The sequence below is a fragment of the Scatophagus argus genome, chromosome 13, assembly GCF_020382885.2.
Source record: "Scatophagus argus isolate fScaArg1 chromosome 13, fScaArg1.pri, whole genome shotgun sequence".
In the NCBI taxonomy this organism is placed as follows: Eukaryota; Metazoa; Chordata; class Actinopteri; family Scatophagidae; genus Scatophagus; species Scatophagus argus.
The window spans coordinates 5,901,088-5,923,351 of NC_058505.1; positions in this window are offsets into that span (position 1 = coordinate 5,901,088).

A 22,264-nucleotide genomic window follows, 5' to 3' on the forward strand; every position below is an offset into this window, starting at 1 on the left:
GGTCTCTAAGTACTTCAGGAAATATGAAGGAAAACGTATCTCTCAGGCAGACCTTAACCCGATGTTCATTGCGGACTATCTGTGTGCTTGAGACACCGAGAAAAAGAGAGTTGGTGTGCTTAATGTAAATTACTTAGAAGACTCAGACATGCAACAAATAGAGCAACTTTAGATTAACTAAACATTTATTGGAGAGAACCCCATGAACTGCTGCACTGATTTTAACAGAAGCTCTCTCTTTTCTATTAAAGTAGTAATGTTTCGCTGTACTCGATCCCCTGGAGACTGTAGAGACATCTTCAATAGAACACCTGCCCTTATCAGTGTGCTTGACCTATTTCCTCAGCTTCTTTGCTCCATGCCTCCCCTGTATAGCTTGGGCTACAGAGGACGGGTAATCCCATTGACACTAGCAGAGACTGATGTAGTGCACCTGTGATCTGGTTATCTTGCTCTATCTCGATGGCAGATAGAGCTGGCAGCAAACCGGCAAGGTTCTTGTAAGAGTTATTGGGTTGTTATAGATCATTGACTAGTGTTCAACTAAGTGAGCATTAAACTGGATCTTTTTAGGGATATCACTGCTTGGCAGAGTTTAATAGTGCTGCTCAGAATGGATGCAGGGAATGTTATACTGGTAGGGGAGGAAGCGACAGAAATCCAAGATAAAAAAGGATATTTATATGCACTGCATTAGAGATAAAGAAGGCCTTGGCTGAATACTTCAGCAACACAGTATGGATCACATTATATCATGCTTAGCTTTTATAAGTTATTTAAATAGTGGAGTGAAAACCAAAGCACAAGGAATAATGTTTTGTTCTTATTTTTTTGGGAAAGCCTTTGATTTAAGTGTTCTGCATGAAAGAGGACACAAATCTCAGCGGTGACGCCTGCTGCATTATGAAAACAAAGATATGTAAAGAAAATATAAAAGTACCCTGAGCACGGTCAATAAAGTGAAACAGCTAAACATAAACAAACTTAAATATTGATGGAGGAAGTGAATCTCCTGGGATGGAAAGCAAAGGAGCCTTCTGGTGCCTCTGCGTCTGTCTGAGCTACAGCAATGCACCGGGAGCCTCTGCAGTTATAAAAGATGTGAAGTAGTGAATGCAGTTACTATCATTGTCGGACCTCTAGGTGCTTAACTTATTTTTTACTCATTTCAAAACATAATGTGCACTTTGTTTTATCACAGCAGTGCAACCTAACCCGTGCAAGAGTTGTTCACTCATTCAATTAATCGATTTTGCTGTCATCAGCCACTCTCTCTCTATCATGTGCAGTCTCTCTTCCTCTCCGACCTCTCTGCAGGCTGTTGATGGCAGTCGAATGGTCATAGCGGGGCCCAGCAGGTATTTAGGCTTTCAAAGGATCAGGATAATGTGCATCTAGCGCATGAAGCTAAAAATGTAGCTACTCAGGCCTCCCTAATTCATTTAGCGAAGCCCAGGGAGGCTGTGTGCTGGATATGCAAAATCCATCAGCTGGCTGAGAGAGTTCAGGCGGGAGCACAGCAAAATAAGAAGCCTCCAAGAAGCTGAGATGAGTGCATGAAGAGTTTTAATCCTCACAATGACTGCTCACTCTCAGATGAGGGCTGAAAAGTCACATAGTGTGAAAAGAAAGGTAGAGGTGTTGATTAGTTGCGGTACTATCAAATCCAGTCTATTTTGTTTGACTTTGATTGTGAACTTTACTGGTTTGGGAGCTTTTTCTGATGGTTATTTTTTTCTCTGCTACAGTCAGGCAGGTTGCATCTCCTACACAACCCTCATCTTTCTTGCTAAGGAAACCAGGGCAACCACCTTCTGACAACTCCCTCGACTCTCTTGGCTTATAGAGTCAGACAGCAAACACATGCATACACACAGGCACACGCCAACACATACGGTAGGTGGTGATAGACAACTAAGAGGAGGAACACATTCACACAGAAACCGTGCTTGTCTCTTGTATAAGGCAAGAGATGAGCACACACGCACAGAATGGCTGGCAGGTGGATGGATGGGAAGTAAGCAAGACACAGACAAATGTGCTGTAAATGCAATTCACATTTTACTGTTTGTTATTAATCACACAATCCTATTACCTGCAAAAAAATGTCTCTCTGTCAGTGTGATAAAAAATCTCTGTACCATTTAAAATGTTACAGATATCTTCAATGTTCTCCTTAAATATATTGTATATCCAACTTGCAGTAATTCAGTTCACAGCTTCTAACATGGTGGAGTTTATTAAAAATTGATTGAGTCTTGTCTACTCAGATGTATTTGCTCAGCTTTGAAAAAAAAAAAAAAGTTATGTGCAAACTTTTTTTGTATGTATTCACACTCTCACACCAAATTTTCTCTCGTGGCGACAGAGGTATTGAGGCCTGTCTTTGACTGATGTGCTGTGGCACGAGTTGTCTTCGGCTGACATGAGGACTGCAGAGGGTTTTGACAGTGTTCACTCCAAATATCCTGCTCCAAGTGGAGCTGATCAGAATAGACGCCTCTCTCAGCACTGCTAGGCGAGCTCCACATCACAGTCTGTCACCACTGTCAAAAAGTGGGGACTGCAGTTGGATGCTCACTTTGCAACATGGCAATGGCCTGTAACATCTTGTTAAACTCTCAAATATGCCAGTTTTTCTTTTCTCAGACCTTGCTTTGAGCGTAGGTTTAGAGTTGTTGTGCACATATTAAGAAGTCTCGAGCATGTCAAACTATATGACTGTATTCTGTATGAATTTTCATTTCAGGCACACCATATAGACAAAAGTATCCATACACATCTCTTTATAGGGCTGTTTTTCAGGGGTTGGGCTTGGCCCTTTTCTTCCAGTGAAGGGAAATCTTAATGTTTCAGCATACCAAGACATTTTGGTCAATGCTATGCTCCCAACTCTGTGGCAACAGTTTGGGGAAGGCCATTTTCTATTCCAGCATCACTGTGCCCCAGTTCAGAAAACATAAAGACACAAAGCTCCATAAAGACATGGTTGGATGAGAGAGCCCTGACCTCAACCCCATCCAACACCTTTGGGATGAACTGGAGATTGCGAGCGAGGCCTTTTGGTCCAACATTAGTGTCTGACCTCACAAATGATCTACTGCATGAATGTGTAAAAATTCCCACAGAAACACTACAAAATCTTATGGAAAGTCTTCACAGAAGAATGGAAGCTGTTACAGCTGCAAAACTGTCTGTGTGTTTAGAATGCAATGTCAGAGTCCCTGTTGGTGTTATGATCATGTGCCCCAGTACTTTTGTCTATAAGGAGAAATGGAAGAGGACAGGAGAGACATGCTCTAGGAGCATGTAGAATGAGGCCTGGACAGCCACAGAGGGAAAGAGGCCCCATGATGGCTGCTGGACCAACACAGAGAAGCATCACACAGAGTATCACACTGGAGTATCAATACCTTGTGTGTGTTGCTTTGTTACTGACTCACTCAGAAATTACTTTTATTATGAAGTGAAAGGTTATAATCACTATGCCTGCAGGTATTATTTACCAAAGAATTCTCTTGAACACAGAGTAGCACTCACCTAAAGGCTCTCAGCCAAGCGTGTGGTCAATAAAAAGTTTTCTGATCTCTCTTATGACCTTGATACAAAAAGATACTGAGGTAAGGTTAGCATACCTCATTATCCATGGGATGACTTTTTCAGTTTTTCTGTATATCATATCTCCACATATTAAGATATCCACTGTGCGAAAAATGCAGCACCTAAAATATACTGGTAGAAATTTAATTGGTTGAAAGTTTTACAAGTCCGTTGCGTCATGTGATCAGACAAGTGTTCTGTCACACACCCAGCTATGATGTACTGACAGCACCCTTGACACGCTTGAGTTGGCTTCAAAATCACTGCTGCAAAGCAAGGAGTTAAAGCTTTCAAGTCAAAATTTCCTGCTGCTCTTTAAGGTGCCATGTTTTTGTTAATTCTGTGTCAAAGATGTAAACTGCTGAATGTCCAGACCTTTAATTTTTTTTTGTCAGTGATGTACATCTGCAGGTCACATTTTTTATTTTCAAGAAATATCTCCAAGATTAGGTCACTTTTGATTGTCAGAGGTTTAAATTGTGACTAGACTACTGCAATAGTCTTTTAACAGGTCTAAACTGAACAGACTCCAACTAGACCATAATGCTACCTTTAATTCGTATTTGTCTTGCATTATTCGACTTGTTACATCTGTACACCGGTTGCCTGTTTGTTTTATGATTGATTTTTTTTTTAACGATTTCTCTTCAGGCTATTTTTATGGCTTTTCAAGCCCAGGCTCCTAAACTCCCAGGCTGAACAATAGATTTTGATGAAGCCAGGTAAAGATGAAATACATAACTTTCTGCAGGCTTTTGTGAAATGTCACAAGGAAGCATTTTGTTTATTTGAACCAACCACTGCAAAACTTGGAAAATGTACCAAGATATAAAATATGCCAGAAATGGGATCAGCTCATAATGCTGAGTCCAGTATTTTAAATATAAAACTGGCAAGAAACTAATAGTTTCCAGTATGCAAGATCTGTTTTTGAACAGACTTGTTGTCAGCTTGTCAACTTGGAAAACAAGGCCCCACAAGCATTTGTCAAAGGCAGAGAACAGTGAAGTAAACGAGTGAGCTTGTGTATTTAACAAGCTCACCTCCTCGTAAAGCTGGTTAAGGGCTGTTGCCGTTAACTGTTATCTATGTGTCTGCATCTTTTCTTATGTTTATTTTTTGTAGTCAGTTCACTTTTTTATTTTTTTAACTATATTTAGTGACCCATCTTTATTGGATGGGTCAGAGAGAGTGACGGGAAACGAGAGGTGAGAAAGGGGGGAAGACATGCAGCAAAGGACTACAGGCCGGACTCGAATCCAGGTGGCTGCCAAGAAGGATATTCAACCTTCTGTACATGAGGCGAGTGCACTAACCCACCCTGCCATGCGTTGCCCCCTCAGTTCATGTTTTCATTCTGATTAATTTAGTTACACTAAAATCTCAAATTCGCCACATCATAATAACCTTAGCCATTAAAGTCTCCTTTGTAGAAAGACAGCCAGAAGGAACAGAGCTCACAAAGTGCATACTGCATACCTGCTGAGCCCTCTGGTGATAATAGGCTCCCAGCATTCAGGTACTAACAATAGATGGTGTGAATTAGTAAAAGTTAAGGAAGGACAGAACGAGTCATTTGGGTAATAGGACCTTGTAATAATCTCATTAAAGAGAGGGAGATGAGCACAGGGACGAGACCATTATCCCCATTCATTCCCTACATTAGAGATATTAATTACTTTGGTTTAGCAGTGCTTTTTTCATCAGCAGCTTGATTGTGTTCCTGTCTCAGTATTTGGCTGCTGGGCAGGATGGCCGGAGAGTGCTCCCATCAACACTCAGGTGAAGTGAAATCTCAGACCGACGGAGCTTTCCCCAGTGACTCGGCAACATGGCTAATGGCCTTGCTCAGGGCACGCCCAGGCAGAGCTTGTCGATACAATTCTCTTTCGTTTTGCCACTTGCCAGTTCCCATCTGGAGCCAATTCATGAACTGAGATGGTGTGTACCTTTCCCACGAGGTCACCGCCTGTCTCCACATAACACTTAGCCCCAGTCCTCTCCTCCACATCCCCTCTGGTCCTCTCTCCTCTCGCTCCACTGAGCTTCTCTTCATTGTGACAGGCTGTACAGTGCAGTGCATTACAGTGAGTCAACCTCCTCTTTACTGTAAGGGTTTTACTTCTAAAAAAAGTGATAATAGGACTGCTGTGGGCCAGTGACTACAGTCAACGCACCACCTCACAGTATATGTATGTTTTATCACACATGCAGACAAGCAGTTACAAACAGAAGCAGCGAAATAAAAAAAAATACATTTTCAAGTTTTTATGCTTCCTTCCTACATTTAATATTCTCCTATTTGTTGGCATATGTCGAGTATATGTCAAAAAGAATTTTTGTAACACTTATATACCAGGACCCTTTCCTTTCATCCTGCTGTAAAACATCCAAAATATTTTAACAACTTCAAGGTGCAGGCGTGCTGGATTTCACATTCATTTTTATGAGGAAAGGGGCAAATAAAGTTTATATTATACCCTTTAAACTGTTCAGTTTGAGGCTGTCTAACACTTACCCACTTTTAATTTGTGGGACGAGTGATTGTGATTGAGTGATAGTGATTGTTCATCCTTGTTTATAGAGCTGCACTGTGAAACAATAGGAACAAAAGAAGAAAAGGGATGCTGATTGGCTGCAGCGGGAGCGGGGACAATTACCGACATTAAAGGGTAATTTTGACCTTTTTCAACTAAACAAAAGGAATCTCATTCTTTAATAACAAAGTGTATCTCTGTAGAGTCCTTTCCCTAATGTTGACCGACACTTGACAATCTCAGCCTGTCAGTGGCAAAAACAAGCACTTTAAGTGGATGTAATTTGACAGTGCACAATTCCCCACAGAGATTACATTGCAGCGCGTTTCACAGCTGCAGTGGTCTCACTTAATACTGGACCAATTTCAAAAAATGTTGTCCCCATTATTCACCTAGACACAAAAACATGGGAGAACAGGATCCAGTCATCCTGAGTGCAGTAAAAACATATACAAAAACTATCTGTCTGATGCTTGTAGTGCATAGATTTCCTGTCAGTTACTAAAGCAGTAAAGGAGAGTAGGTTCCTTAACAACTTCATCTACACACACACACACACACACACACAAAAAAAACAACAACAACTTTGGCTCATCTCGTTTCAGAGTAGCTTGTGATCGACCAAAACATACCATCCATAATAAAAACAAAAACTTTGTAAGCTGCCACAAGTCAAGTGCTGAACAGCAGGAGGCTGTCAGACAGCCCGGCTGAAGAGGTTATGGTTTCCACTCACCCAGTCAAAGTGCATATTCATTCAGGCTCCTCCGTTCTGGTTCAGCACTGAACTGTTCAACTGTGTCTCAAGGGTGAGCATCAGACAGGCATAATTTCAAGGCCATGCACTGTTGGTCTCATTATTATTCTGAGCCATATTTACCTGTTTAGCTGAAGGAAGAAAGAGTGAACAGGTAAGACTGAAATAAGTATTTGATCAATTTAAACAATGGGGGCTTTTGAAATTTATTTTGCATCAGAGCCTTGGAATAATTATCTGTGATTTTTGACAGCAAAATAAATCATTTATGGAGAACGTCCAGAGGCCTGTGCATATGTCAGCATGCGCTGTGTAGAAAACATGGAGACACCATGACAGTTCATCTCGATGGCTAAAACACACACACACACACTCCTGTGAGTCTCCTCCACATCCAAGTACAGGGGCATTTTGTAGTCCTGGTTCTTTGAATTCATGTGGAAACATATGTTAGTCTGTCTATTCAACTTCTTGTCTTCTCATCTTCTGGCTTTTTATAGCTCTTCTTTTAACTTGAGCTTGTGGAGTAGTGTGATGGCAGGAACACTGAGGGCTTCTTCAGGACTGTGCCTCTAGAAGTTGCATCCCAGTGCACAATTATCTTTCTGCTTCAGCACATAGACTGTAAATGTACCCTGTGCTTTAACACTTTCCTAGAGGACCACCTCATAGGTGGTCACTTCCTGTTCACTCTTTAGACCACTGGATTCCAACAAATAACTTTTTGTATCCTTTGCTTTGCTTTTGTGTTAAGCTTCTGGTGACTCAGATCCACAGACCACAGATGTACTGTAGATATACAGTATATAATGTATGACTGTGGTGGACATTCCAGCTGGTGTCGACAGCCGACTTTCATGCCCACAGGTCTCTTCCCAGAGCAGAGCACACTGCACATGACACACAGCAGCCATCTGGGAAATATGCCACTTCCCACATAGCTTTGCCTCACAGCAAAGGTGGTGTCCACATAAAGTTTATCACACAAGTTTTGACTCAGAGCGCAGCGTTGTAGGCCTCGGCATCAGTCTCTCACACCCACTGTCTCTTCTTGGTCCACAGGTCTCTTCCAAATCAGCTGTACTCGGGCAGCACATGCCACCCACTTGCTATGCCAGCTGCCAAACAGTAGGTGGTGGGAAGCGAAATAAGCAGGCGTATGGAGTACAACAACACCTCAAAACACAAACCATAGTCTCACAGACACATAGGTCTCCTGGTGCTCAGTAAGGACACAGGGACACCTTGAGTGTCATTTGTAAACATAACTTGCAATGTGTCCATGAAATCTTAGCATCATAAAACAAGTTTAGTGAATTAATGTTGAAACATCCATGTAATCTCTTTGACCAATAAAAGTTTGTTTGTGGACTAAGAAAAACGTGTTGTAAAGCAGAGCAAATTACAAAGCCTTCTACTAAACAAATCTCAAATTAGAGACCACATAGACTTAAATTTGTTTTAGTTTGTTTTTCTACTTTAGAAGCAGTAAAAAATAATTACCAGCCTATGAACTGTGTTGAGTTCTCTTTGCACACAAGCAATGGCCCATTAATATCACCCTGAGGCAAATCCTTTGCCAGATCTGTGTCTTCATCCATCTGTGGAACAACACCATTTATGATGCAGTGTCCAATTATAGAAGGCAGAAGCTTGTCAAGGGCAATGAGCTCTAGTGACCCCCCAACCTCACAGCCAAATTTGTCTGTGTCTCTGTCTTAATATCCAGAATGCTGCTGCAGATCACTGCTGCTTTGACGTTATCATGTTCAAATAATTTTCTCTCACTTGCTGTGCAAGAAAAAAAGTTGATTTTGCACCCACTGTCAGCAATGACTTTATCAGAGAAATGATGTTTTAGTCGTGGACTTTTGTGAAGCATCGAATTCACATTATGAAACAGTTATACTACATACAACCCATGCAAGCCATGGCCCTTATCATTATGTACATACCAATATGTAGACCTCAGAAGCTGAGAATTGGCTTGGTGGCACAGAGACATCCAGCTAATAAGTGAGGGCACAGCAGTCAAAATAGTCTGACTGTCACGAGCACTCCATAACACTGGTTGGTCCTTGCGGCTAGTGGTGCTCAGCACAGGACTAATACTTGAAAGGCTGCAGTGGACACTGGGTGCAGAAAGATCAGGATTATGGCTTCAGGGTTTGGGTCAAGACTTGTGTAAGTGGTTACTTTTAGACAATGAGAACTCTTTGGTTAAAGATTTTTCAGTTAAATGCTAATAAACGTCTTTGTAGACTTTTTTCTTTTGGAGTAAACCTGACCACAATCTTTCCCAAACCTTCCATAGGTGCTGTCAGTGCTTAAAAATAAACAAGTTTCATCATGCTCTAGTCACTTCAAGCAGATATTGTGGCAATTTACTTCTCTGTTCAATATCAGCAGTTCTGCAACTTTCCAGTTACATTAATTAACAATATTTCCTTATTATGTTAATCAAACACCTAATCTGGTCAATATTATGTTTCCCCCAACCATATTTGGTGTTGCAATTAGCTGCATATAAATTTCCAGGAGACAAGCTTGAGAAAAAACACCCGAAGAAACTCATGCAAGTGTGTTTTTAACCAGCATCTCACTGTGAGCACTGAGGTCCAACATGAACACACAATTATTTTTGCCAGAGCTACAGTGGGTTTTACTTGTTTCAGATGAAAGATTTGTGTTTGCGTTTTTTTCCTTTCTCTCTCTTTGCTCTTCTCACTGTTCTGAAGTGAGCTGAGCTCTGTTGGATAAAGGTGATGCTGTGAATCTCTGTGCACCAGTTGAAATCTAGCAATATCTGAATAAATATCTGATGACAGATTATGTAGCCAGAGAACTGTCAGTTTAATTACTGCGGAATCAAAACCCATAAAGCACAATACATTACATAGACAAAAGTATGCCCATTACACCAACAGGGACTTTAATGACATCTCATTTTAAATTCATGGACAGTTTTGCAGCTGTAACAGCTTCCATTCTTCTGGGAAGACTTTCCACAAGAGTTTGGAGTGTTTCTGTGCGAATTTTTGCCCATTCATGCAGTAGAGCATTTGTGACCATCCCAAAGGTGTTGGGGGCTTGAGGTCAGGACCAGTCAAGTTCTTCCACAGCAAACTCATCCAAATCATGCTGGAATAGAAGCGGGCCTTCCCCAAACAGTTTCCACAAAGTTGGAAGCATAGCATTGTCCGAAATGTCTTGGTATGCTGGAGGGAAGGGGCTATACCTAACCCCTGAGAAACAGCCCCTGCCACACCCAAATTCAATAATAAAGAGGTGTGTCCCAATTCTTCTGTCTGTATACTGTATACTGTATAGTGTATACATACATGGATGTAAAATTCTCATTTCTGATTCTTGCAAACAATGGCAATCCACAGATGCAAGCCCATCAAGCCATTTAAACATACACCAACGCTGTTCCTGTTAAATGAAAAGGGTGGATCCTCATATCCCTCCACACCTGGCACTGCCACTGCTGTCTACCCACCAGCCTCTCTGAGGTAGGGGGAATATTACATGGCTCTTTTTTTTAATGTTCTCTGTAAATCCTGTGGGGAAATTACCCAAGCCCGGTCACCGCCATTTGTGACAGACGGAAAACCTTTCCAAAGGGATTATGATGCCCTAGACTTGCTCTCGTTCCCATTTCTTTTAAAGCTCAGGTATCAGTTATCCGTCAGCCGAGCTCTGGATTGCCTTGACAGAGGTGCACATGTCTCAACTCGCCCCTTGCCAGAGAGCAGATGAAATTCCCTGTTATGACCCCTCTGTCTCTGCCATTCACAGCTGTCAGGCAACACAATGACAGGATGGCGGCATTTGAAATGCACCCTGATAGTGCCCTGTTGGGCCTTGTTACCACAATCACCCCTACCCAAGAAAAGTCTTTATGGAATGCCACATTCACAACTGGCCTCTCAAAATGGGATTAACTTTTAAGTACACATCTGGGATGACATCGTTTGATGGGAAATTGATGGACTGCTCTGTTGTGGAGTGTTCTTTTATTGAGATATAATGTGCTGATGAGAAAGGGTGGTTCACGGATTAATAGGTTTGAATCCAGAGTGCTGTCAACAGGTCAGAGGGGCTTCGTTAATTGTCACGCATTTAAAAGTATTCCCAGAGAGACACGTTTAACAGCATGTAGTGTGAGGTTTTACCAAAAATAAACCAGTTTACGTAAATAGGACATAATAGGACATAAAACGATAAACAAATACAGCATATTCAAATTGCTGAACACAGAAGCAAACAAACAAAGCAAAAATGATGCACAATTTAACAAAACACAGCACTAAATCTGGAGGATGTTACATAATGCAAAGACAAGCTAATTTCTTCCACTGTCTTGATCTTACATTAATCCAAATTTGAAAGTATTTGCTCTCCATTTCCCTATGTGGAATTGCTGTTGACAGTTAATCGATATACAAGTCTGCCCCCACTGAGAATATTTTCTTGTTTTTGTAGTACTTCATGACTGCACACCCACGTAGTTTTACTGTATGCACACTATGTATGCATGCTACCTGCAGAAAACCTTCATGTGCAGACAAACACATTTAATTACACTGAAATTTGATCCTTACAAGAAAGAAGGGAATGTGCACATAGCATTTCAGAACATTTTCACTGGATGCTTACAGCCACTCTCCCAGTGGATAAGAATTCATGATTTGATCTCTCTATACTTACTCTATTCGACTCTTGGACATATGCTACATCAATGGTTTTATTCTAAAGGTTTTGTTATTTTTAAGAAAAGAATATCTAAGAATACATTTTCATTGTTAAACCATAATGAAAAACAAAATTTATTATAATGTATGGGCAACATCTGGAGTTATCCAACATTTGTTTTCTGATGTTTACAGAAGTACTTATGGTAAAGTCAATATGTTAATATGCTTAGTGATTGTTTTGAATTAAACTACAAAGCTCTGTTTTAATCTTAGGCAGAGCGAATGTTACAGGGTGGTCCAATATTTATGTCTAAAATATTTAAATAAATTGTGATTCTTCACCCAAATTTTGCAGTCTTGTAAAAAAAAACTAAGAGTTTGCCACCGCGCTAACAGCTCTGTGAGGCCACTGGCGCACTTTGAGCTAAATGCTTACATCAGCATGCTAACATACTCACAGTGACAAAGCTAACATGCTAACATTTAGCAGGTACAATGTTTACCATGTTTAGTTTAGTATTTCAGCAGGCAAACAATTGCTAATTAAGCATTCATCCAAATTTATCAGGTGTGTGGACATTCCTCCATCACAAGTAAAATACTCTTTTGCTTTGCTAAAGATCATGAGATAAACTTATCACAACTGCTACTGTGCCACTGTGCAGTTGTTCTGTGCTGCTTTCCTTTTTTTAAGTGTTTGAACTAATCCATCTCTGGGTAAAAAAAAAAAATCCATCATCTGACTTGCTGTGACACATAAGCAGGGAGAAATAGAGGATACGCTTAACAACATGAGCACCTGGCCCTGACCCAGGGGGGTGAGGAGACCATTCAGTGCTTGATTGAAAAAAAATCTTTAATGGAAGTCTGCATTTGCTGTTCTTGTAAGCACTCGCCTTTTGTGCAACACGATATTCCCACTGGTTGCCAGACACTAATTCTAGACTACCCGCAATATAAAGAAATAAAGCCTGAAGAAAGCTCATTTCCATATGCTGGCCCACTCGTCTCTGCACTGGCTGAGAGCAGAGACTCTACTCTATACATTCATTGTGTACAGATGCACTAGGGGTTTAGATATACTTCCTTACATCACTGACATTCATATAAATGACATTCTCTGCTGCAGTTCCTTCAGACTTCTCAGGTCCATTATTTTCTGTTCTCCCATTAGCTTCCAAGTAAGACAAAGAGAAGTATCCATTAGGAACTGTTTAAATAAGTCATTGGATGGGAAAAAAGAAATGACTTATTGCACAGAACATCATTTTCAAGTCCGCTCTGTTGAACTGTATAGTTAATGCAGTAAATGCTCTGACTTAAAGAGAGATCACCAAAATCCAAACGATATCCAATCACTTCTGAGAAGGAAATAAAGGATAATGTTAATGTTTGCCCAAATTAATTGAGCAGTTTAACATTTCTTGGAAATAAATTTATTTGCTTTTTTGAATTGCATTTGCATTTTCTGCCTGGGAGCGAGATAAGAACAGTTATCAATAGCACTCTTGTGTCTTGAGTATTAAGCACTGTGCTGTTTGTTTCAAGAATAGAAGGAAAATCATACTATTGATTTGTTATTCGTTACAGGTTTCACATGTAGTATTTTACATCATCACTGCATTACATAACTATACATAATTGCATTAAACAGATCAGAGCATACAAAGATTGGAAGCTGTTTTTGGCACTGCATTTCATACTAGAGTTCAGCCAGCTTGGCTGAGGAAATGATGGCTTGGAAAAAAAAACAAAAAACAAACGGGGTCAGAAAAGAGAGACACTGAGTGGGTTGTTCAGTCCTCTTGGTGAAATGTTGAACAGGTCACTATATTGCTAAAAGGGGTTTGGGGTTTCTTGAATTGTTTCTGTTGAGCCCATGAGAGAGAATCTAAGCATATTGAGTTTAACAGTATAAAAAACATTTTCAATGTTCAGTAAAGACATGAAGGCTAAGGCTCGCTCTGTAGAAACAGCGAGGCCAGTATCAGGTGGAGCACAGTTCTAGCGCTTGTTTCTATACAACATTACAAATTGTCACTATGAAATTTTTGTTTGTGTAAAAATGAATATGTTACTTTGTGAGCTTTGGTGAGTATATCATCAAAATTAAATCATAAAACTAAACTTTGCAAACTAAAATTTGCAAAGAGCCAGATAAGCTGTGGCTCCCTGCTCACAGTCTTTATGCTAAGCTAAGCTAATCGCCTCTGGCTCCAGCTCCATGCTCAACACAAACACATAACAGTACTGTTTTCGTTCTTGTCTCATCTCTTTACAAGAAAATGAAGGGGTGCATTTCGCCAAATGTCAAACTGTTCCTTCAAATTTGGGTTTTAGTTTTAGTCACATTTTTGTCTGACAAATGAAAAGCTGATTCTTAAACAGCAGCAGAAAATCAGTTCTCTTACTTAATCGAAGTCGCTCTTCCTGTGTACTGCAGGATAAATCTTAAATATGTAAACCGTTAACTCTTGTTTTCACTTGAGACTGCCATCATGGGAACATTTTGCTGGGCATGTTTATTTTCAAAACTGCTTATAGCTAGAAAGAACTTACATACATGTGAGATTGTCTTCTATCCAAACTGAATATAGTCTTTTATCTGACTGGCAAACAGCATGAAATATTTTTAACCAGTTTTTTCCTAGATGCCACCATATAATTGAATTTTGTAATGATTATGTTTGAAGAAAAATGTCAGATTATCTCATGAGTGAGTTCACACACAACAAAAGCTGATTTCAAGTTGACATCTAAAAATTAAGTCTTTTAACTACCCGAACCCCAGAAACAAGGGGGGAAACGAAAGCAGTGGGGTGAGTAATCTTTGGAGACAGGGTTGCAATTTTGCTAAGTGAGTCATCAAAGATAGCCATTTAATCCCAGATTTGTCCCAGACAGGAAGAGAGAACTCTTTTGATCAGGAAATGAGGCCAACACCGGGCCTCCAGAGAAATAACCAAATCCATTTTGGGGATTGAAGTCAATTCTAGGAATGAAAAGATCAACAAACTATTTGTCAAATGCAAAGCCTCTGGTTATCTAATTAAGTAAAATCTACACAAATGAGGCTATTGCTGCACAGCTGCCATGTCTCCAGGAGAAATATTTAGAAATTCAAATTTTGTTCACATTTTAGCCATTGAAAGATAAAAAGAACAACCTTCTAGTCAGTTCCTCAGGAGGCTTTCATGATGTTAGGTAAACCTGGCGACTCGGTAAAGGAGCAAATTATGTTTGTTATTCATGCATCAGAATCCTTTTCCTGGTGACTACATAGACACAATTGGCCGGTTATGTTTTGGTGTTGTTGTAAACATGCTTTATAACATTTACTGTTATGCAACCATCACTCTGAAAGATCACGGCTTCGACAGCTGTCCTGTATTATTGAATAGAAAGAGAGAGAAAAACTGCAGGTGGTTGGCGTTTAATATTTAAGAGGTTTCACTGGATTCCAGCACCTGCCTTGCATACTGAAGAAAAACTAAGGATTTCTCGGCGGACCTGGCCTGCGGACCCTGTGGCCTCCACGCCGCCCTCCATCCCACAACACCCTCTTCCCACCAACCCACCACATCTCTCATCCCAACCCTGCCTTCTTCACAAAGCCTGCTCTGCACCTAAACACTTCGCCTTCATGCTTTATTCATTTTCCATAACATGAACATCACAAGTCTCTGTCTGTCAGCCACTCTACGGATTCTGGGATTAATGTGAATCCCGACAAACAAAAAGGATTCAGTAGTGGATGATAATGGACAGGTGCTATTTGCATTGTAATATGAATTCATTAGGTCTGTCTATATCCAGGATACGGCTGCCTATTTCAGTGCTGATGTGACGTTTTGTTTCTGTGGAAATGTTTCCTCCAGATGAGGGGTGGAGATAGAGATGTCCTTGTTCATCTGGAGAACTGTTTATTATCATACCTACGCAGTCTTTTCTTCCCCGACAAATCAGCTGAAACACTTTTGCACCAACATTTGGGCGAGACGTGCAGACACACTCCCTTAGGACCCCCAATTCTGAGGCTTCTGAGATTTGTCCTCTCCGAGGCTCTCAGCAGGGGAGGATGCAATGTTTTATGGTTAAAATGAAAAGAAGTGTCATGAGGCATCACTAAATACACAGGGACTGTTTTTGATTGCTTCGCTCTGGTATGAGGGGCTGTTCTCTTGTCTGTTTGGTGCCTATCACTTGCTGCCGGTTTGCCTCATCATAAATAATGCAACCTGCATCCTGCCCAGCCAACAAACACCTAAATGAAGACAGCCTGCATTGCAGATTCGCAGAATGAGTAAGGTTACTTCAAGGAGCACGGCAAACCAGAATGAGAAAACAACAGGAAACGTTTGACGAGGATGCCTCAGTTTGAGGGCGGTGTTTACAAATATGTGTATTCTTGTCGGAATGATGTGTGTGTGTGTTGGTGTCAGCGTTCTTGTGTGCACATGTACCTGCTTGTGTGGGTGGAATAAAAAAAAGGCACCATACATATCAGGGGTAGTATAGAGGAAGAACAGAGGACTCTATGGATGAATACGTAAGCCTGTAAAATACAGTAGCTCTATCTCCAAAAATATCATGTTTTTGGAGGGGAGATAAGATTGGCAGAAAAAAAATGTGATGACAGTTATCTTCCACATAAAAGTCTGCTCAAGCAATGCTCCAGAAAACTTGTGGCTGAGACATTCCAACAATCTAAAATCTGCTTCCCCTCTACTTTTAATCACCTGAGTTTCTGATGAAACACCTTAGCTGGAGGCATGTCAATGCTGGTTATTACTGGGAGAGAAGACAAACCAACTGTTGTGTGACTGCAGCATGCCAATGAATAGCTGAATGTGTAAACAGAAGCAGTTAAAAATGTTGCTAATTCATTCATAAATATTCATGGGCTGCAGTTATGAATGTTAGTAAGACATTATTAAAGAGTCATAAGCTTTCTTGCTTTCCAAAAAAGCCAAAAAAAACAACAACTTAAGCAGTCATCTGCAATGTCAGTTGTGTTTGTGTTAGTAAATGTGGTCCCTTTTCTAAGATACAAGGTAGCACCGTTTCTGAACTGCTTGAACCTGAAGAACTGAAGCGGTTGTTAAAATAAGACAAATCACGTGTCATTCTGGATGAGAACAGTGCCAACCAAATCTGATGATTCACAGCCTGGCAACACACAGGTTGGTCTTATTAATGCATTAGAAAACATCTATAAAGGATCAGTAAATGATTGAGGAGTGCCTTATTAAAATGCAGTACAGTATAAATACACCAAGTTTATATCAATGGGTGATATGGGATATAATGGTATTCTATACTGATTAAAAATGTGAAAATTAATTGCAAAGCTGTTTACTTGTAAAAAAAAAAAAAAAAGCAGACAAAATAGCTTGTTTTGAACAGTCTAACAAATTGAATAGTTGCCAAATCAAAAATATTTCACCACACTGATGCCAAAATCATAGAAAAAGCTAATGTTGCCCTTAAAGAGACCTGCTCTGTCATAGCCTCTTACACCTGGATATGTTACAGAGATGACTACAGGGAGGTAAACAGTATAGCAAAATGTCTTGTGATATATTGTCTCATGGTACACTAGATGCTGTCATATTGCCCAACATTAATAGGGTAAGTAAAACTCGCATGAATCCAGCATCTTGTCACTTAACATCTGGTCTTCACTTTTCTAACTTGACAACTGCAACTGCTCTCATTTGGTGACAAAACAATATTTTCCTCACATCCGCAGCCACAGAGGAAAGCTGACTTGACTAAAGCACACAAAAAAAGTTTGGGTTTTTCTTTCTCCCAAGATACAAACAGTTCAATGTAATTGATTGAATTGATTGGTCAGTTCCTCTGTTCTCATTTGCTGGAAGTCAAAGAATACAAGACAGAGAAAATAGATACATATTTATTGTTAGGGCACCTTAAAAAAAGGGGGAATGTTATATTATAAGGACCACAAAACTGAAAAGGGTATCTTCAGCATGACTTGGCTTATTCAGACTGCTGTAAGCTTTGGCTGAACTTCAGAATATTTTGTCCACAAAGTAAAGATTTTGTGACTTCTTTGTGTCACTAAGGAATCAACAGTCATTACAGACAACCACAAACCACAACAACCAATAACACTTTCAGTGTCTGTGGGAGTCTTGTTAGCCCTTGTTTTCAGACTTCCTAATAATGTGAACCTATCCTTTAAGTGGTGCTTTTGAGCATATTTTTATTGACAAGGTATTTATCTAGCGTCTTGGTATAATTGCAGAGCTATCTGGGCCTGATCTCATTCTAAACTCAACTGAATCTGAAGAACTGAATATGAGAATTGACAACAGCTGAGGTTGTCTGGACTCTACAATATACAATCCGCAGAAGTCATACTGGGTAATTTGCAACTATCATATGCAGTAGGTGATGCTACTTGGTTCACATTTATGTAGAAATAACAATGTCTTGTTATGTTTAGCGGCTAAAGACAATCTGTGTCATAATATTAGAAAGAGGATTCAGCCAGTTTCTGTACTATTCTAATTTCAAAGCGAAATGCCTGCAGTTTAAGGGGGCTGGTGGAAGCGAGAGGTTTGTTATTCACTGAGCTGCATGGCTGGGGTTTTGAAGATGTGATCTCTTTCCTCCTGACACTACAGCAGCTTTAGCAATTGCATTCAGTTTATGAGCATCACGGGGTCCCTGCGGTTTGGAACATCCCAATGCGTTAACCTCAATGAAAAGTAGATTAGACGCGGGTGGATGAATGCTTAGTCAAGCATTTACACACACACACAAATCAAGACAGTGGACTTTATTTTACAGTTTATAGGAACCGAGTGAATCCATATTCTGTAAGAGCACCTGGCAAGCGGTCCCCACATCGAAATTTGTTACCCTCAATCAAAAGCAGATTAGGTAGAGGTCAATGACTACCTTGTTGGCTGCCAGTGGTCCATGTCGGAAATAATGAACCGCTCAGAACATGACAGACACAAATAGTATGATATATGAGACTGATACACTCAGCACGGTCTACGCAGGCTTAATTGATAGTCAGGTGATTAATAAGGCAGAACACAAGAAGAAGAAGTTCAATCAATTAAGAGTTTCATGTTTGCTGGGCAACGTCCACCCTGCAAATGCTGTAAAAAATAGAGAGAAACATGTAGTAGCGAACAAAAAATAATTAATGGCTGCTTGGAATTTTAATTAATGACGCGGCAACATTTGTCTGTGCTAAACTGTGTTAACATGCACCCAGCATTGGTTGTTCACCGTCTCCTGAGTGCCTCTGCTAGACATATTCGCCGCTACTGTTGTCTGTAATACAATCCAATTTATAGATAATTGATTCTGGGCTATATTCCATCTAAGTCTGCCTTCTGGGAAGCAGGCTAGTGGTCACACAACTACAGAAATCTTCAAGACACAAATGTCGAGCCAAGAAATACTATCTTGGCCTGATTCATTCTAATGATTTTTTTTTTTTCTTCCCCCTGACAAGGAGTTGAAATTTAATAAACTTTACAATATGCTCCAAAAAAATGATACTGCAGTTTCCCCAGGAATCAGGCTTTAAATCTCACCAAATGTCAACCTGGCAAAGATCAAGCCACAGAGCAATTAACACGTTATGGTCGGCGATAACACATTTGCAATCTGAAATATTAACCCACTGTGTCTACTGTAGACTTCATATTGTTTATCAGCATGTCAGTCTGTGAGAAATCTTGCAGGGAAATCTCAGTTCCTCCTCTGCACCACATAAAAAAGTCTGAACCTTGTCAAGACAAAGCAAAAGAACCTCAGGGAGTATGCAGACTTTTTGGCATGCTGTACCTAAATGTCAAGAGGTTCACATGGATTTGAAGATGTGTGAACCAAAACTTAGAGCTATTGGAATCAATTCTTTAGTAAAAGAAAAAAAAAATCAACGACCCCTCCAGCCTATTACACAGTGGGATGTTCTTTTTAACCTCCCAAATCTGCAGTGATTTTATCCTCTTGATTCCAGGCTTGTTCTGTGTCATCTGGAGCACCTTGATTATGTCATTATAGATACAATTTTTTATTCAAGGTCATCTTGTCATGATGATTTCAATGAGCTGGTGAGCCGTCCCATCCACAGCACATACAGCCACAATTAAACAGTCAGTTGCATCATCTCGTCTGCCTACTGAGGTAAGAGGGCAGGAAATAATGTGAATGTGTCAATTTGCCTGTTGCTCAGATGGGAATAGTCCACAGTTATCACCTCATTAGAGTTTAAATTTTATCCTTGATCCTAAAATGTTTTTTGATCTCCTCTCAAATATTAAGGAGGGCCGCTGATGTGCTGATTTGTTGTTACGGTTAAAAATGACTTGTGCCATCCATCATGTTTTGAAATGTAGCACAGCTCCCAGAGAGGTTGGCGTGTTGCCCGTTTCTCTCAAGGCAAGAGGTGCCGGGTTCCAGCTGCTTGTATGCCCTGGTTTTAGTGCAGCTGAGGTGCCACCCGCTTGCCTCCCATACCTGGCAGAGAATGGAAGTGTGCCACCCACTCAACAAGACTTTTCATTCCGGATTCCAGTGTGCAAAGTGCAAAGAGGACAGCCTTGGTTATCTATCCATCAGTTTCTCTTCAGTTCATTCGGTGGTTGATGTTTTGTTCGTGTTTCTGGGCTTGTACAACAGAAGTGTGGCATTGTAAACAAAGCAAAAACAGGCATCTTTTTATTTTTTTTAATCTTATTTACTTTTTTGCTTTGTTTTTCAGTTTCAGCCCAATTAAATTTAACTTTGGATACAGAGGTTATGACGGTAGCCATTTTATTGTACAGGACAACAACAGGAAACTGCCAACAATGAGTAAGACTGTTACTATAGAGCACACACGGGCTAAATATGGCCCCAGGGCCTGAAAGGGAGCATCTCAATCAGTCATCAAAGTCCTCAATCAGTCATCAAAGAAAAACAAAAGCAATCTTTAAAACACATATACCAGGCAGTATTAAGTTAATGAATCTTGAGGCAAATAACTGTATTGCTATTTAGATTTATTTACATTTAGACTGGACTAAAACCGTCAAGTTGATTCACGGTCATTCAGTCAGAGTAGACGTTCATACATTGCGTCACAAGAGTCGGTTCGAAGGTGATACGTTTAATGTCAAGAGCAAATCGAAGTGTTGTGGTCGCATGAAGCGAAAAAGCCCTGAAACTGTCTTTCCCTCAAATTGTCAGGTAGAATATTTTTACAAAGCTGTCGATCATCCAAAAATATGCTGCAAAAGTTCGCTTGCGAAGCAGAACGGGCCTCTTTTGGATGGTGATTTTTTTGAAAGACCGTGTGGTAGAGGTGGCTCGCATCCTGTGCCCAGAGAACAAAAGGTCAATTCAAAAACATCCTTAATTTGCAATCATAAAAGGCCAATTTATAGCCTTTGGCTTACATTATCTAAGACAGTATGGCCCCCATGGTTTGATTTGTTTATGTTGTGTTATTAACACAGTTAATTCACAATATTTGTAATCTATAGAGTTAAGCTTTATCAGACAGAGAAGTAATTGCAGTAACTTTTATTTTTTTCCATTTCACTACAAACATAAATAAGGATGTTTACAAACTTAATGGATGCATAGTGTCTCAGCTGAGCATTACTTTTGCCAGCAGACACACAAACACACACACACACATACGGACACACTGCAGTGCTTGAACTAATTCCAAAGCGTGTTTCCTGACTCTCCCATCTCCTTCCTTACCCTGATCACTTCTGTTCTAAGCTGCACTGCAGTGGCTTTGGCATGCATGCTCTCCAGAAAAGTGTCACATATTCCTTGTACACAGAGACTTTTATGTGCAGTAACAACCCACTCAAATTCACAACTGTGTCTCACTCGGTGAAAAGCTACACTGTCATATGCCACCATGTGATTGCTCAACTTGTCACTTTAAAGTTGAAGTTCCACTCCAATTATCAGCGGGCTTCTGGTGACACAATCAGCTAAGGTAAACAGTTATAAGAACCGCCTCACCCAAACTCTACCACAGATGAGTGATGTGTTGTCAGCCGCATGTGAATTTTGCTTTAATTATAGCCAGAAGCACTCTGAGATCTTTATGTAAATCACCAATACCTGAAAAAACAACTTTTGGGTTAACTTTCACAGGGAATTAAGAAGTTATCTAATATTTATAGCCTCTCTAATTGCATGCCATAATTACAACCTTGGCCTTAAGAAAGGCTTTGGAATAAATTGAATTAATTTGGCAGCCATAAGTTGTGCCTGCATGCTGATTCATTCTACTCCACGTTGGGAGAAAAATCTGATTAAATAGACTAATAATAAATTTAAACCAGAAAGAAATGTTTTATGGGACAAAGAACCCTGGAGCTGCGTGGAATAAAAAGCATTGTTGTCCCAAATCCCAGTGCGAGTGTGGAGAAAATCTTAACCCACACGGTTTGTTTGGAAAGTGACTCGACACACTCTCAGATTCTTTCTCCCCATCTTATCTCTTTAGGTCCAAGCGTTTCTTTATCCTCTCTCTATATCAGCCTACCCTTCTTCTTTTTCTCTTTCTCTTGATTGCTCACACACAAACACCCACACGCACAGGGCTACAGATCCCGTCCCCCTCTGCGGTCTTGCAACATGCAGCCAGGGTCATGGATGATTAAAGCAGT